Genomic DNA, 18,310 nt, shown 5'->3' with positions numbered 1-18,310 from the left:
TTAGAACTCATGTCTATTGGACGACCGCCAAGGGAGCATGGCCATACTGTAAAGTTGCAATCACTTTTCAGTGTGACCTCTCCCATCCCACACCTATGCACACCTCCCACACTTAGGTTAAATGTATATCCCATGGGAAAGCACTGATGTATTCAAAGCCATCAAAATAAATAGCAGATCATTTTTTTTGTTGCATTCATGTTATCAGAATTTCACACACTGTATGTACAGGGAAATTACCAAGTCTTTATAAATTCAGTATGCAGAAGCCCTATACAATCAAACATGTCCAAACAGTTTTCCAAAGTAGGACAAGAAAACAAAATTCTTCTTGCGAGAATCAAAGTCTATCCAACAAAATAATGTCTACCATAGGAAACAGACACAAACTTAGCTGAATATCAATTACAAAATGTCACGCTGTGTAGAGAGACAGTTGTTTTTGACATTGTAACGGTCTGCTTGTGGTGAAGTAGAGGCGGACCAAAAAGCAGCGTGATTATATTGATTCATGTTTAATAACAAAAAGGATAAACACGAACACTACAAAACAACAAACGTGGAAAACCAAAAACAGCCCTGTCTGGTGCAAAACAGAGACAGGAACAATCACCCACAAACACACAGTGAAACCCAGGCTACCTAAGTATGATTCTCAATCAGAGACAACTAATGACACCTGCCTCTGATTGAGAACCATACTAGGCCGAAACATAGAAATACCCCAAAACATAGAAAAACAAACATAGACTGCCCACCCAACTCACGCCCTGACCATACTAAATAAATACAAAACAAAGGAAATAAAGGTCAGAACGTGACAGTACCCCCCCCCCCCCAAAGGTGCGGACTCCGGCCGCAAAACCTTGACCTATAGGGGAGGGTCTGGGTGGGCGTCTGTCCGCGGTGGCGGCTCTGGCGCGGGACGCGACCCCACTTCACCATTGTCTTAGTCCCCCACCTTGTCCGCTTCCGTCTCCTAACCACGGCGACCATACTTAATGACCCCACTGGACAGAGGTGCAGCTGCTCGGGACAGAGGTGCAGCTGCTCGGGACAGAGGTGCAGCTGCTCGGGACAGAGGGGCCGCTGCTCGGGACAGAGGGGCCGCTGCTCGGGACAGAGGGGCAGCTGCTCGGGACAGAGGGGCAGCTGCTCGGGACAGAGGGGCTCTGGCGCCGCTGGGCTGAGGGGCTCCGGCGCCTCTGGGCTGAGGGGCTCCGGCGCCTCTGGGCTGAGGGGCTCTGGCAGATCCTGGCTGGCTGGCAGATCCTGGCAGATCCTGGCTGAACGGCGGATCCTGGCTGAACGGCGGATCCTGGCTGAATAGCGGATCCTGGCTGACTGGCGGATCTGGAAGATCCTGGCTGACTGGCAGCTCTGGCTGCTCCATGCTGACTGGCAACTCTGGCTGCTCCATGCTGACTGGCTGCTCTGGCTGCTCCATGCTGACTGGCGGCTCTGGCTGCTCCATGCTGACTGGCGGCTCTGGCTGCTCCATGCTGACTGGCGGCTCTGGCTGCTCCATGCTGACTGGCGGCTCTGGCTGCTCCATGCTGACTGGCGGCTCTGGCTGCTCCATGCTGACTGGCAGCTCTGGCGGCTCCATGCAGACTGGCAGCTCTGGCGGCTCCATGCAGACTGGCAGTTCTGGCGGCTCCATGCAGACTGGCAGTTCTGGCGGCTCCATGCAGACTGGCAGCTCTGGCGGCATCCTGCAGACTGGCAGCTCTGGCGGCATCCTGCAGACTGGCAGCTCTGGCGGCATCCTGCAGACTGGCAGCTCTGGCAGCTCCTTGCAGACTGGCAACTCCTTGCAGACTGGCAGCTCCTTGGAGACTGGCAGCTCCTTGGAGACTGGCAGCTCCTTGGAGACTGGCAGCTCCTTGCAGACTGGCAGCTCCTTGCAGACTGGCAGCTCTGAACAGGCGGGAGACTCCGGCAGCGCTGTAGAGGCGGAAGGCTCTGGCAGCGCTAAACAGGCGGGAGACTCTGGGCAGCGCTGTAGAGGAGGAAGGCTGTGACTGCGCTGAACAGGCGGGAGACTCCGGCAGCGCTGGAGAGGAGGAAGGCTCTGGCAGCGCTAGATAGGCGGGAGACTCCGGCAGCGCTGGAGAGGAGGAAGGCTCTGGCAGCGCTGGACAGGCGAGGCGCACTGTAGGCCTGATGCGTGGTGCTGGCACTGGTGGTACTGGGCCGAGAACACGCACAGGAAGCCTGGTGCGGGGAGCTGCCACCGGAGGGCTGGTGCATGGAGGTGGTACTGGGTAGACCGGACCGTGCAGGCGCACTGGAGCTCTTGAGCTCTGGTTGAATGCTCCCGGTCGCCCTGCCAGTGCGGCGAGGTGGAATAGCCCGCACTGGGCTATGCAGGCGAACCGGGGACACCATGCGCAAGGCTGGTGCCATGCAAGCCGGCCCAAGGAGATGCACTGGAGACCAGCTGCGTAGAGCCGGCTTCATGGCACTTGGCTCAATGCTCACTCTAGCCCGGCTGATACGCAGAGCTGGAATGTACCGCACCGGGCTATGCACCCGCACTGGGGACACCGTGCGCTCCACAGCATAGCACGGTGCCTGCCCGGTCTCTCTAGCCCCCCGGTAAGCACAGGAAGTTGGCGTAGGTCTCCTACCTGGCCTCGCCATACTCCCTGTGATCCCCCCAATAAATTTTTGGGGCTGACTCTCGGGCTTCCATCCGCGTCGCCGTGCTGCCTCCTCATACCAGCGCCTCTCCGCTTTCGCCGCCTCCAGTTCTTCTTTGGGGCAGCGATATTCTCCAGGCTGAGCCCAGGGTCCTTCTCCGTCCAATTCGTCCTCCCATGTCCATTCCTCTCGCTGCTCCTGCTGCCGTTTCTCCTGCTGCACCTTGGGGCGGCGACACTCCCCTGGCTTTGCCCAGGATCCTCTCCCGTCGAGGATTTCTTCCCAAGTACAGAAGTCCTTATTACGCTGCTCCTGCTGCTGCCCGTTACCACGCCACTTGGTCCTGTTGTGGTGGGTGATTCTGTAACGGTCTTCTTGTGGTGAAGTAGAGGCGGACCAAAAAGCAGCGTGATTATATTGATTCTTGTTTAATAACAAAAAGGATAAACACGAACACTACAAAACAACAAACGTGGAAAACAAAAAACAGCCCTGTCTGGTGCAAAACACAGAGACAGGAACAATCACCCACAAACACACAGTGAAACCCAGGCTACCTAAGTATGATTCTCAATCAGAGACAACTAATGACACCTGCCTCTGATTGAGAACCATACTAGGCCGAAACATAGAAATACCCCAAAACATAGAAAAACAAACATAGACTGCCCACCCAACTCACGCCCTGACCATACTAAATAAATACAAAACAAAGGAAATAAAGGTCAGAACGTGACAGACATAGTGGAAACTGTTACCTAATTCAATTGTCTTAGGGCCCTTTGTACTTTCACTATGACCTGTATTAGAGAATAAGCATTTTTCTCAATTGACCCGGTGCTCCCAGTAAGCTTTATTCAAATATTATTGCCTCAAAGTACCGTCCCCAGAGAGAACCGTACAGCCACATGCATCCACACTCCACCAACACTAATTGAACCCAACTGTATACAGTCCCAGTCAAACGTTTGGACACACCTACTCATTCAAGGGTTTTTCTTTATTTTTAAATTTTTCTACATTGTAGAAGAATAGTGAATGAAAAAACAGATATGGAATCATGTATTAGCCAAAAAAGTGTTAAACAAATCAAAAGGTATTTTCATGTTGTTTTAAGATTCTTCAAAGTAGCCACCATTTGCCTTGATGACAGCTTTGCACACTCTTGGCATTCTCGCAACCAGCATTATGAGGTAGTCACCTGGAATGCATTTCATTAACAGGTGTGCCTTGTTAAAAGCTCATTTGTGGAATTTCTTTCCTTCCCTATGCATTTGAGCCAATCAGTTGTGTTGTGAGAAGGTAGGGCTGGTGTACAGAAGATAGCCCTATTTGGTAAAATACCAAGTGCATATTGTGGCAAGAACAGCTCAAATAAGCAAAGAGAAATGACAGTCCATTATTACTTTAAGACATGAAGGTCAGACAATCTGTAAAATGTTAAGAACTTTAAAAGTTTCTTCAAGTGCAGTCACAAAAACCATGACGCGCTATGATGAAACTGGTGCTCTCATGAGGACCGCCACAGGAATGGACAATGACGGCCTAGGAATAGTGGGTAAACAGCCTTGTTCAGGGGCAGAACGACAGATTTTTACCTTGTCAGCTCAGGGATTCGATCTAGCAACCTTTCGGTTACTGGCCCAATGCTCTAACCACTAGGCTACCTGCCACCCCATCAGATAACCTGGTCTCCACAATCACCCGACCTCAACACAGTTGAGATGGTTTGGGATGAGTTGGACCGCAAAAGTGAAGGAAAAGCAGCCAACAAGTGCTCAGCATATGTGGGAACTCCTTCAAGACTGTTGGAAAAGCATTCCAGGTGAAGCTGGTTGAGAGAATTCCAAGAGTGTGCAAAGCTGTCATCAATGCAACGGGTGGCTACTTTGCATAAACTAAAATGTGAAATATATTTTGATTTGCTTAACACTTTCTTGCTCAATACATGATTCCATATGTGATATTTAATAGTTTTGATGTCTTCACAATTATTCTACAATGTAAAAAATAGCAACAAAAAATAAACTTCATTGAGTAGGTGTGTCCAACTTTTTACTTGTAATGTATATTCTTTGGCTAAATCTGTATTTCCACTAATCTTTTGAGTGGTTGATATATCAAGAAAAATGGCAGCAGGCAAAGGAGAGTGAGTTATAATAGTTCTATGTTGCAAAATATGTCTAATGAACTGTGGATTGTGTAGGAGGTATTGTGTCTTCGATGTACACTACCGTTCAACTGTTTGGGGTCACATCAAATTGATCAGAAATACAGTGTAGACATTGTTAATGTTGTAAATGACTACATAGGCGTAAGAGGCCCATTATCAGCAACCATCATTCCTCTGTTCCAATGGTACGTTGTGTTATCTAATCCAAGTTATCATTTTAAAAGACTAATTGATCATTAGAAAACCCTTTTGCAATTATGTTAGCACAGCTGAAAACTTTTGTTCTGATTAAAGAAGTAATACAACTGGCCTTCTTTAGACTAGTTGAGTATCTGGAGCATCAGCATTTGTGGGTTCGATTAAAGGCTCAAAATGGCCAGAAACAAATAACTTTCTTCTGAAACTCATCAGTCTATTCTTGTTCTGAGAAATGAAGGCTATTCCATGTGAGAAATTGCCAAGAAACTGAAGATCTTGCACAACACTGTGTCCTACTCCCCTCACAGAACAGCACAAACTGTCTCTAACCAGAATAGAAAGGAGGAGTGGGAGGGCCCGGTGCACAACTGAGCAAGAGGACAAGTACATTAGAGTGTCATTAGACAAGTACATTAGAGTGTAATATAGTTCGTTTCTACAAAACTGTGAGTGTTCTTTATGGCTTCTTTTATCAAGCAGTGTTCACGTGCTATTCGGAACTAGGAAACTGAAATGTCCGACTTGCCAGCTGGTTGTACACGTGCTGCCAATTAGCAAGTCTGAAATTTTGGAGATCCGACTAACACGTGAGCACGACATCACTATATCCTATCTTGTAGTACTAACTCAAAAATGTTCTGGGACACTGTAAAGTCTATGGAGAATAAGAGCACCTCCTGCCAGCTGCCCACTGCTCTGAGGCTAGGAAACATTGTCACCACCGATAAATACGCTATAATTGAGAATTTCAATAAGCATTTCTCTACGGCTGGCCATGCTTTCCACATCGCTAACCCTACCCCGGTCAACTGCCCGGCACCCTCCACAGCAACCCGCCAAAGCCCACACCATTTCTCCTTTACCCAAATCCAGATAGCCGATGTTCTGAAAGAGCTGCAAAATCTGGACCCCTACAAATCAGTCGGGCTAGACAATCTGGACCCTCCCTTTCTAAAATTATCTGCCAAAATTGTTGCAACCCCTATTACTAGCCTGTTCAACCTCTTTTTCGTGTCGTCTGTGATTCCCAAAGATTGGAAAGCTGCCGCGGTCATCCCCCTCTTCAAAGGGGGTGACACTCTAGACCCAAACTGCTACAGACCTATATCGATCTTACCCTGTCTTTCTAAGGTCTTCAAAAGCCAAGTTAACAAACAGATTATTGACCATTTCGAATCCCACCAGACCTTCTCCGCTATGGAATCTGGTTTCAGAGCTGGTCATAGGTGCACCTCAGCCACGCTCAAGGTTCTAAACGACATCATAACCGCCATCGAAAAGAGACATTACTGTGCAGCCGTATTCATCGACTCTGTCAATCACAACATTCTTATTGGCAGACTCGACAGCCTTGGTTTCTCAAATGATTGCCTCGCCTGGTTTACCAACTACTTCTCTGATAGAGTTCAGTGTGTCAAATCGGAGGGCCTGTTGTCTGGACCTCTGACAGTCTCTATGGGTGTGCCACAGGGTTCAATTCTCGTGCCGACTCTCTTTTCTGTATACATCAATGATGTTGCTCTTGCTGCTGGTGATTCTCTGATCCACCTCTACGCAGACGACACCATTCTGTATACTTCTGGCCCCTCCTTGGACACTGTGTTAACTAACCTCCAGACTAGCTTCAATGCCATACAACTCTCCTTCCGTGGCCTCCAACTGCTCTTAAACGCAAGTAAAACTAAATGCATGCTTTTCAATCGATCGTAAATACATTGACAATCCCTTGGTCACCAGACCAAATACATTCTTCCAAACGAATAGATTTTGGAAAATCTAACCTACATCAGATTTATACCAAAAAGTATGCATAGATAAGGTCCTTTGTGAATGTGAGCCTTGATTTTATAGTGAGAGAAGTGAATGACTTAATTTCATTGCTTAGTTCATGAAAATTATTAAAAAGGAAATTAGGTAGTTCCACTGGGAATACTTACAAAAGTTCAACTGAGGGGAGCTCTTTGCAGATCAGTTTTGTATTGTTCAGCAATCATTTGTTGTCATTATTATACTGGACAAAAAATGTAATGCAACATGCAACAATTTCAACAATTTTACTGCTTTACATATAAGGAAATTAGTCAATCGAAATATGTTAATTCAGCCCTAATCGATGGCTTTCACGTGACTGGGAATACAGATATACATCTGTTGGTCACAGAAACCTTTAAAAAAAATAATAGGTGCGTGGATCAGAAAACCAGTCAGTATCTGGTGTGACCACCATTTGCTTCATGCAGTGCGACACATCTCCTTTGCATGGAGTTGATCAGGATGTTGATTGTGGCTTGTGGAATGTTGTACCACTTCTCTTCAATGGCTGTGCAAAGTTGCTGAATATTGGCGGGAACTAGAACATGCTGTCGTACACATTGATTCAGAGCATCCCAAACATGCTCTCAATGGGTGACATGTCTGGCGAGTATGCGGGACATGGAAGAACTGGTACATTTTCAGCTTCCAGGAATTGTATATAGATCCTTGCGACATGGGGCCGTGCATTATCATGTTGAAACATGAGGTGATGGCGGCGAATTAATGACATGGCAATGGGCCTCAGGATCTCGTTACGGTACCTCTGTGTATTCAAATTGCCAGCGATAAAATGCAACCGTGTTCATTGTCCCTAGCTTATTCCTGCCCATACTTGAACCCCACACCACCATGGGGCACTCTGTTCATAACAGCAAACCGCTTGCCCACACAACGCCATACACGCAGTTTGTTAGGCTGGCTGAACGTATTGCCAAATTCTCTAAAATTATGTTGAAGGCGGCTTATGGTAGAGAAATTAACATTCAATTCTCTGGCAACAGCTCTGGATGACATTTCTGCAGTCAGCATGCCAATTGCACGATCGCTCAAAACTTGATAAATCTGCGGCATTGTGTTGTGTGGTAAAACTACGCATTTTAGAGTGGCCTTTTATTGTACGGAGTACAAGGTGCACCTGTGTAATGATCATGCTGTTTAATCAGCTTCTTGATATGCCACACCTTTCAGGTGGATGGATTATCTTGGCAAAGGAGAAATGCTAATTTGTGCACAGAATTTGAGAGAAATAAGCTTTTTGTGTGCATGGAAAATGTATGGGATCTTTTATTTCAGCTCATGAGACTTGGGACGAACACATTACATGTTGCGTACTGTATCTGATCCACAATCCTCTATAAGTTCTTTGATTTCCACTTATTCTGGTAATGTACAGTCTAAGCCCTACTCCATTTCCAGAAGCAGCTGAGTGCTTAGAGATGAGTATTTAACCAGTAAGCTGTGTATAACTGTTTGCCTAACAGGGATACCTTTCCATACTGCTGGGACGGGGAAGTCTGTATGGGATATAAGCTTTGGTGCTGTGCTTAAATCCTTCAGTCAACAGTCGGGCTTTTGAGGTGATTTGCTAAAAGCCTCCCTGCTGTGATGGTTATTTGTGTACACATACAGCACTTAACGACTTGAGGCCACACTGAACAGAGTGTATGTAACGCGAGGGGGGACAGAATCTCATTGAGGATCAAATGTCAGGGGGATCACTACGAAAACAGATGGGGGGGATAGACGCTTGGTGTCGGAAAGATATTGAAGATGAGCTTATGAAATGGATCCCCACCAGTTCTGCTTAAATGTGTTTGAAGTGTTGTCCTGCTCTCCCTTGATGAAACAATGGATTTTATTTGCTGGCAGCAGGCGAAGATAAATGTAATTGTAAGCAGCAGAGGACAAAGTGTCTTAGATATGTTTTTAATGAGGACCCGTATAGTCTCGCTATAGCTTGTCTCAAGGGTATATGTGCTGTTTTGTAATCGGACTGGTTGGATTCTTACAGTAAAAGCCAACCTCTGTAGCCAGTCTTGGCTCCATCGACAAAGCTCGAGGCTTTGACGAAACAGCAGGATTTTACCGAACCCCTGCCCGTGTCGTATTCAGGGACAGCATTATACTCCCTTTGCACCAAATCCCTATAATTCCACTGCTACACCACCCAAATATCACTATGGAGATGACCTGCAAACGTAGAGTGGAAACAGTGAAGTAAAACTTTCTCAGTGGGTAAAGGACCATAATAACTACATAATAGCTGTCGAAGTTTGAGAAATCTGACCCTGTAGGCTGGAGGCTACTACAGATTGGCTGGGACAGCTGAGCAAATTGACTAAATGGGAGTCAGAGCAAGGACATCACGATGCTAGACAGTCCCTGCCAGGTTATTATACTCTCTACTCCCATGCAGCAAGCTCAGGGATAGTATAGTACCAAGACACTGTACTACTTGCTGTGTAAGGGCTGAGTTTGCACAGAGCCTCTGTCTGCTCTCTGCGATGACGGTTTCCCTCATTCTGTCCAAGTGAAGGGTTGTTAACATGAAGAAATACAACTGACATGAATTGACAGGAAGAATCAAAGTTAGTTCTTTTGTTGTGTTAATTTAGTGTTACTATCTCATTCTTATCTATTTGTTAATTTTCTTACTTTTTAACGGCATTGTTGGGAAAGGGCTCGCATTTCAGAGTAAAGTTCACAATAGTTGTATTCGGTGCATGTGACAAATACAATATCATTTGATTTTGATGTGATTTGATTAGTGTCATAAGGCAGAACTATGTATCGTAGGGCCATGCTTCAAAATAGCAGAGCTTCTGATCGGAATAGCAAATTCAGGATGAGTCACTGATAACAAAGTCCCAGTCTGACCTTCTAAAGGCTGTTTATCATTGAATTACAGCAAGGGTTTCCCAACAAGGGTAACATCACACAGACAATGGTAGCATCCTCCCATACGAGCCAGTCCAGAGGACAAGCCTGCCTCCGTCAAATCAAATCAAATGTTATTTGTCACATACACATGTTTAGCAGATGTTATTGAGCCGATGTGTAGCGAAATGCTTGCGTTCCAAGCTCCAACAGTGCAGTAATATCTAACAATTCAAATAATACACCTAAAAGTAAATTAAACGAATGAAGGAATATATAAATATTAGGATGAGCAATGGCAATGAGCGGCATAGACTAAAATACAGCAGAATAGAATACAGTAAATACATACGAGATGAGTAAAGCAAAAATATGTAAACATTATTAAAGTGGCCAGTGATTTCAAGTCTATGTATATAGGGCAGCAGCCTCTAAGGTGCAGGGTTATGTAACCGGGTGGAAGCCGCCTAGTGATGGCTATTTAACAGTCTGATGGCCTTGAGATAGATGTTTTTCAGTCTCTTGGTCCCAGCATTGATGCACCTGTACTGACCTCGCCTTCTGGACGATAGCGGGGTGAACAGGCCGTGGCTCGGGTGATTGTTGTCCTTGATGATATTTTTGTCCTTCCTGTGACATCGGGTGGTGTAGGTGTCCTGGAGGGCAGGTAGTTTGCCTCCGGGGATGCGTTGGGCAGGCCACATCACCCTATGGAGAGCCCTGTGGTTGCGGGTAGTGCAGTTGCCGTTACCAGGCGGTGGTACAGCCCGACAGGATGCTCTTAATTGTGCATCTTGTTCTCAATTGTGCATCTGTAAAAGTTTGTGAGAGTTTTAGGTGACAATCCAAATTTCTTCATCCTCCTGAGATTGAGGTTGAAGAGGAGCTGTTGTGCCTTCTTCACCACACTGTCTGTGTGGGTGGACCATTTCAGATCGTTAGTGTTCTGGAACATGAAGCTTTCCACCTGCTCCACTGTGGTCCAGTCGATGTGGATAGGGGAGTGCTCCCTCTGCTGCTTCCTGAAGTCCACGATTTGCTCCATTGTTTTGTCGACATGGAGTGAGAGGTTATTTTCCTGGCTCCACACTCCCATGGCTCTCACCCCCCTCGGTATGCTGTATCGTCATTGTTGGTCATCAGGCCTACCACTGTTGTGTCGTCTGCAAATTTTGAGTTGGAGGCGTGCATGGCCACCCAGTCATGTGTGAACAGGGAGTACAGGAGGGGGCTGAGAACGCACCCTTGTGGGGAACCAGTGTTGAGGATCAGCAAAGTGGAGGTGTTGTTTCCTACCAGGACCCAGTTGCACAGGGCGGGGTTCAGACCCAGGGCCCCAAGCTTAATGATGAGCTTGGAGAGTACTATGGTGTTGAATGCTGAGCTATAGTCAATGAACAGCATTCTTACATAGGTATTCCTTTTGCCCAGATGGGATAGGGCAGTGTGCAGTGCGATGGCGATTGCATCGTCTGTGGATCTATTGGGGCGGTAAGCAAATTGAAGTGGGTCTAGGGTGTCAGGTAAGGTAGAGGTGATATGATCATTGACTAGTCTCTCAAAGCACTTCATGATGATAGAAGTTAGTGCCACAGGGCGTTAGTCATTTAGTTCAGTTACCTTTGCTTTCTTGGGTACAGGAACAATGGTGGACATCTTGAAGCAAGTGGGGACAGCAGGCTGGGATAGGAAGAGATTGAATATGTCCGTAAACACAACAGCCAGCTGGTCTGTGCATGCTCTGAAAATAACCTCACACTCAACGTCAACAAAACTAAGGAGATGATTGTGGACTTCAGGAAACAGCAGAGGGAACACCCCCCCTATCCACATCGATGGAACAGTAGTGGAGAGGGTAGTAAGTTTTAAGTTCCTCGGCGTACACATCACAGACAAACTGAATTGGTCCACCCACACAGACAGCATCGTGAAGAAGGCGCAGCAGCGCCTCTTCAACCTCAGGAGGCTGAAGAAATTTGGCTTGTCACCAAAAGCACTCACAAACTTCTACAAATGCACAATCGAGAGCATCCTGTCGGGCTGTATCACCGCCTGGTACGGCAACTGCTCCGCCCACAACCGTAAGGCTCTCCAGAGGGTAGTGAGGTCTGCACAACGCATCACCGGGGGCAAACTACCTGCCCTCCAGGACACCTACACCACCCGATGTCACAGGAAGGCCATAAAGATCATCAAGGACAACAACCACCCGAGCCACTGCCTGTTCACCCCGCTATCATCCAGAAGGCGAGGTCAGTACAGGTGCATCAAAGCTGGGACCGAGAGACTGAAAAACAGCTTCTATCTCAAGGCCATCAGACTAACATTGAGTGGCTGCTGCCAACACACTGACTCAACTCCAGCCACTTTAATAATGGGAATTGATGTAAAATATATCACTAGCCACTTTAAACAATGCTACTTAATATAATGTTTACATACCTTACATTATTTATCTCATATGTATACGTATATACTGTACTCTATATCATCTACTGCATCTTTATGTAATACATGTATCACTAGACACTTTAAACTATGCCACTTTGTTTACATACTCATCTCATATGTATATACTGTACTCGATACCATCTATTGCATCTTGCCTATGCCGCTCTGTACCATCACTCATTCATATATCTTTATGTACATATTCTTCATCCCTTTACACTTGTGTGTATAAGGTAGTAGTTTTGGAATTGTTAGTTAGATTACTCGTTGGTTATTACTGCATTGTCGGAACTAGAAGCACAAGCATTTCGCTACACTCGCATTAACATCTGCTAACCATGTGTATGTGACAAATACAATTTGATTTGATTTGGATGCCGTCTGGGCCGGCAGCCTTGCGAGGGTTAACACGTTTAAATGTCTTACTCACGTCGGCCACGGAGAAGGACAGCCCAGTCCTTGGTAGTGGGCTGCGTCAGTGGCATTGTGTTATCCTCAAAGCGGGCGAAGAAGGTGTTTAGCTTGTCCAGAAACAAGACGTCCGTGTCCACGCCATGGCTGGTTTTCCCTTTGTAGTCCGTGATTGTCTATAGACCCTGTCACATACGTCTCATGTCTGAGCCGTTGAATTGCGACTCCACTTTGTCTCTATACTGACGTTTTGCCTGTTTGATTGCCTTACGGAGGAAAAAACTACACTGTTTGTATTCGGCCATATTCCCAGTCATTTTGCCATGGTTAAATGTGGTGGTTCGCGCTTTCAGTTTTGCGCGAATGCTGCCATCTATCCATGGTTTCTGGTTAGAGTAGCTTTTAATAGTCACAGTGGTTTCAACATCTCCTATACACTTCCTGATAAACTTAATCACCGTATCCGTGTATTCATCAATGTTATTCTTAGAGGCTACCCAGGACATATCCCAGTCCACGTGATCAAAACAATCTTGAAGCGTGGTTTCTATTCTTCAAACCAGCGTTGAATAGTCCTTAGCACGGGTACTTCCTGTTTGAGTTTCTGCCTATAGGAAGGGAGGCGCAAAATGGAGCCGTGATCAGATTTGCTCAGGGGAGGGTGGGGGAGGTCCTTGTAAGCATCCCGGTAGTTGGAGTAGCAGTGGTCGAGTGTTTTAGCAGCGCGAGTACTACAGTCAATGTGTTGATAGAACTTCGATAGCATTTCCCTCAAATTTGCTTTGTTAAAATCCCCAGCTACAATAAATGCGGCCTCAGGATATGTGGTTTCCAATTTGCCTAAGTCCAGTGAAGTTCTTTGAGGGACGTTGTGGTATCGGCTTGAGGGGTAATATACACGGATGTGACTATAACCGAAGAAAATTCTCTTGGGAGGTAAAACTGTAGGCATTTGATTGTGAGGTATTCTAGGTTGGGTGAACAAAAGGACCCTGAGTGGTTAATCATGAAACATGCAACCCCGTCTTTCTTCTTCCCGGAGAGTTCTTTATTCCTGTCTGCGCGATTTACTGAGAAACCAGTTGGCTGGACAAAGACAGGATATCCTGAGAAAGCCATGTTTCAGGGAAACAGAGTATGTTACAATGATGTCCCTCTGGAAGGAGATTCTTGCCTTGAGCTCATGTACTTTATTATCCAGAGACTGAACATTAGCGAGTAATATACTCAGAAGCGGTGGATGGTGTGCGCGCCAATCGGGAAAGTCATATTCCCTGTCGTAATGCTAGTGAGTTACAGCCGCTCTCATATCCAAAAGTTCTTTCCGGCTGTGTGTAATAACACAAAACATTTCCTGGCCTAATTATGTAAGAAATAACACACAAAAAAAATAAAAATACTGCAAAGCTGCTTAGGAGCTTGAAGCAGAGCGGCCCTATCTGTCGGAGCCATTCTGCAATCACCCTTTAAGTCGATACATGTCACTAATATTAGGACAAGGTCAAGCTTTACAGTTTTTCTACCCCACTTTTTGGTTCCAAGATTATTTTTGCTATCAGCATGGCAAGAACATTAAAATAAACACTGCCGAAAGTAATTAGTATTCATGTTTTAAGCCATTTTTCGACCTCTTCAAGCTCTTTAAATAAACGTTCATCCACAGTGTTAACCTTGATGAATTAATTGAATGCTTGAATAAGTCATTTGCTCAAAACATTTGATTTGTATTGCTACCATGGTGGTAGTGGACTTTTTGAACAGTGAATACTGGTAAGCCTTGTGCACTAACGTCTTTGTAGATTTGAGAGATAGTCCTGTCAGGGGTTTAATGACTTTGAGCACCCTCTTTACGGGTACCAGAGGTATACGTTCACAACAACAGCACAGACAATACTAAAGGATATTCTCTGAGGTGAAACAAAGGGACCAAGGACTACTATGGTCTTAATTTAAGTTTTTGGTGTACCAGACAATTCTGTAGGGCCCACAATTGAAACCTTTCATCAGAGTGCATCAAGAGGCATTCTATCTGAGGCACAGCAGAGCTCCTGCTGTTTGGAAGGGAAAACATCCCAGCCCCAATTTTTCTTTAAAAATCGGAAGCACTGACATCCTTCTACTCTGCATCATTAGCACTCTCCCCCACTGCTGAAATGCATTTTGCAGACGGTCATGAAAAGCCCCTGTGTTTACGGATTTGAAGGATTACGTGGATTCAGCTTGGATTCAGCTTTCTTGGGCTCTGTGTGCACAACATAATGAGAAATCTATCTATATTTCTTTTTTGTCTTCACTCCATTTCTTCTGAGGGGTAGAATATCAAACAGTCAACCATAGTGTTTCTTTTAATAAGTCTCAAATCTTTTGAACTGAATACATGTGAAAAGAACATGATCAGAAATCAACTGGCTATAGATGTGTGATGTCAGACCCTGGCAAGTAGCCTATTCGATTAATTAACATGTAAATCAAAATATGATTGAATTGGTTCAAATCCAATCCTTACGAAGCCTGTAGCTCTCCAGAAGTGGTAAACAGCTGTTACTGTACACTACTGTACAACAACCTAAGAGAACATGATACGACACACATGACCCAACAAGGGACTTCCAGTGGAGCTGCCTTGAAACATGAACATGAAACACAGCCCTCGGTTCACGAAACATTCACAAGGGACACGTGAAATGTATGTCAATTTTGACAACCGTGTATTCAGTACATAGCTTCTCCTGGGAAAATCAGTGTCCAAAAGCCAGTTCTTGTGTTTTACTAATGAGTATTGATGTCAGAGGACATTGTATCCCCTGGCCCTAACACACTTCCAAAATAACGATCTAAACTTCCTTCACAAGTGTCTACATAAGTGTGAAATAAACCTTCTTGTGTTCAGTGCGGGAACGCTCTGGAAGTAAATGCTTGGCAGGTTACTCACTGGAGACATTTTCTGGCAGATGAACACTTAACTGGAATGTGATTTGGAAAGTTCAACAAGAGGATTGGCTGAGGTTTTTAATGGAGTCTTCGAGCAGTCTGAGTTATGTACAGTGCCTTGCGAAAGTATTCGGCCCCCTTGAACTTTGCGACCTTTTGCCACATTTCAGGCTTCAAACATAAAGATATAAAACTGTATTTTTTTGTGAAGAATCAACAACAAGTGGGACACAATCATGAAGTGGAACGACATTTATTGGATATTTCAAACTTTTTTAACAAATCAAAAACTGAAAGATTGGGCATGCAAAATTATTCAGACCCCTTAAGTTAATACTTTGTAGCGCCACCTTTTGCTGCGATTACAGCTGTAAGTCGCTTGGGGTATGTCTCTATCAGTTTTGCACATCGAGAGACTGACATTTTTTCCCATTCCTCCTTGCAAAACAGCTCGAGCTCAGTGAGGTTGGATGGAGAGCATTTGTGAACAGCAGTTTTCAGTTCTTTCCACAGATTCTCGATTGGATTCAGGTCTGGACTTTGACTTGGCCATTCTAACACCTGGATATGTTTATTTTTGAACCATTCCATTGTAGATTTTGCTTTATGTTTTGGATCATTGTCTTGTTGGAAGACAAATCTCCGTCCCAGTCTCAGGTCTTTTGCAGACTCCATCAGGTTTTCTTCCAGAATGGTCCTGTATTTGGCTCCATCCATCTTCCCATCAATTTTAACCATCTTCCCTGTCCCTGCTGAAGAAAAGCAGGCCCAAACCATGATGCTGCCACCACCATGTTTGACAGTGGGGATGGTGTGTTCAGCTGTGTTGCTTTTACGCCAAACATAACGTTTTGCATTGTTGCCAAAAAGTTACATTTTGGTTTCATCTGACCAGAGCACCTTCTTCCACATGTTTGGTGTGTCTCCCAGGTGGCTTGTGGCAAACTTTAAACGACACTTTTCATGGATATCTTTAAGAAATGTCTTTCTTCTTGCCACTCTTCCATAAAGGCCAGATTTGTGCAATATACGACTGATTGTTGTCCTATGGACAGAGTCTCCCACCTCAGCTGTAGATCTCTGCAGTTCATCCAGAGTGATCATGGGCCTCTTGGCTGCATCTCTGATCAGTCTTCTCCTTGTATGAGCTGAAAGTTTAGAGGGACGGCCAGGTCTTGGTAGATTTGCAGTGGTCTGATACTCCTTCCATTTCAATATTATCGCTTGCACAGTGCTCCTTGGGATGTTTAAAGCTTGGGAAATATTTTTGTATCCAAATCCGGCTTTAAACTTCTTCACAACAGTATCTCGGACCTGCCTGGTGTGTTCCTTGTTCTTCATGATGCTCTCTGCGCTTTTAACGGACCTCTGAGACTATCACAGTGCAGGTGCATTTATACGGAGACTTGATTACACACAGGTGGATTGTATTTATCATCATTAGTCATTTAGGTCAACATTGGATCATTCAGAGATCCTCACTGAACTTCTGGAGAGAGTTTGCTGCACTGAAAGTAAAGGGACTGAATAATTTTGCACGCCCAATTTTTCAGTTTTTGATTTGTTAAAAAAGTTTGAAATATCCAATAAATGTCGTTCCACTTCATTATTGTGTCCCACTTGTTGTTGATTCTTCACAAAAAAATACAGTTTTATATCTTTATGTCTGAAGCCTGAAATGTGGCAAAAGGTCGCATAGTTCAAGGGGGCCGAATTCTTTCGCAAGGCACTGTATATTACTTTTCTATTTCCAGTCATGATTGCATATATTGACACTCCATTGTAAAGTGACGTGGTACAGATTAGAGATACAGCACAAACTGGCTGAAGAGCCTGGCTTGAGGTAGCCTATAGGGCATGTATTTTGGGAGATATGGATAATCCAGCGATTAAAATGTCAAACAAACATGCTTGTCCTGTCACTTTGATACAACACACTTCTCGAACGTTGACGCTGAGAGGCTAGTGTTCATATCCTTCCCTATGGAAAAAAAATGATGTTAAATAACAATTACTTGTCTGCTTACTCAACTCTCTTATACGGAAGCTTGGGGGATGACTGACATTTCTATTTTGAAATATCATAACATCCCTATGCTTGCCACATCACTCATCTGAAAGCCGGTGTGCGAAATAGATTTGGAAATGTCGACGACAAAAGTGATGCCTTAGACACTGTCTCGCACACTTGCACTGTTACAGCCGCTGCAGGTGAGCCCTTTTACTGTGTTTACTCTTCTATTCTCCTCTTCTCTCTATCTCTCTCCCACTGCCTTCTCTAACTCCTTGAGGGAACGATACCTCAATCTCTCTTAGGCACAGTGGCATCAAATAACAGGCCTTGTTTTGTCTTTCCCTTTCTGCAGCAGCTTGCAGCTTACTTTGGTTCTCACAGATGGCTCATGTGTTCATGAGACGCTTGTCTTGTGCCACAAAGAAAACATGGTCGCAGTAGATGAGCACAAAGTCACAATTAGACGTTTCGGTATCACTCGTGAAATGGGGTCACTTTATGGCACATAGGGACGAATTCAGACCCGTGTTACTCGTGAGTAAAGGAAACTTTATTCCCTTTTTATGCTCTTGTATCTCTGTGCGTATTCTGATCTTGAATTTACGCACGGGGAAAAGCCAGTGCAGGCAAGGTATGATTTTGGGATGGAGACCAAGAAAACGGAGGTGTGGCAGAGATTTATGAACAGATACACCGAATTCTGACATGGATTTAATTCCATCATAATGCCGCCACCTTTACGCGAGAGGAAACAATGAATAAGGTCGAGCAACCTGTCCTTTCCAAGTGGAAAA

The 18,310-nt window shown here is 45.1% G+C and overlaps 1 protein-coding gene across 1 annotated transcript in view; it reads right to left on the bottom strand.

Moving 5' to 3' along the window:
• The window catches only part of LOC139410071 (PEX5-related protein-like), a 183,263-nt gene that overhangs the window by 96,718 nt on the left and 68,235 nt on the right, over positions 1-18,310 (bottom strand). The gene's annotated exons all lie outside the window — the stretch shown is intronic.

Source organism: Oncorhynchus clarkii, chromosome 5 (genome assembly GCF_045791955.1).
Source record: "Oncorhynchus clarkii lewisi isolate Uvic-CL-2024 chromosome 5, UVic_Ocla_1.0, whole genome shotgun sequence".
Classification (NCBI taxonomy): domain Eukaryota; kingdom Metazoa; phylum Chordata; class Actinopteri; order Salmoniformes; family Salmonidae; genus Oncorhynchus; species Oncorhynchus clarkii.
Note: the sequence above shows the minus strand (reverse complement) of the source record. Positions and strands in the feature narration are given on the sequence as shown.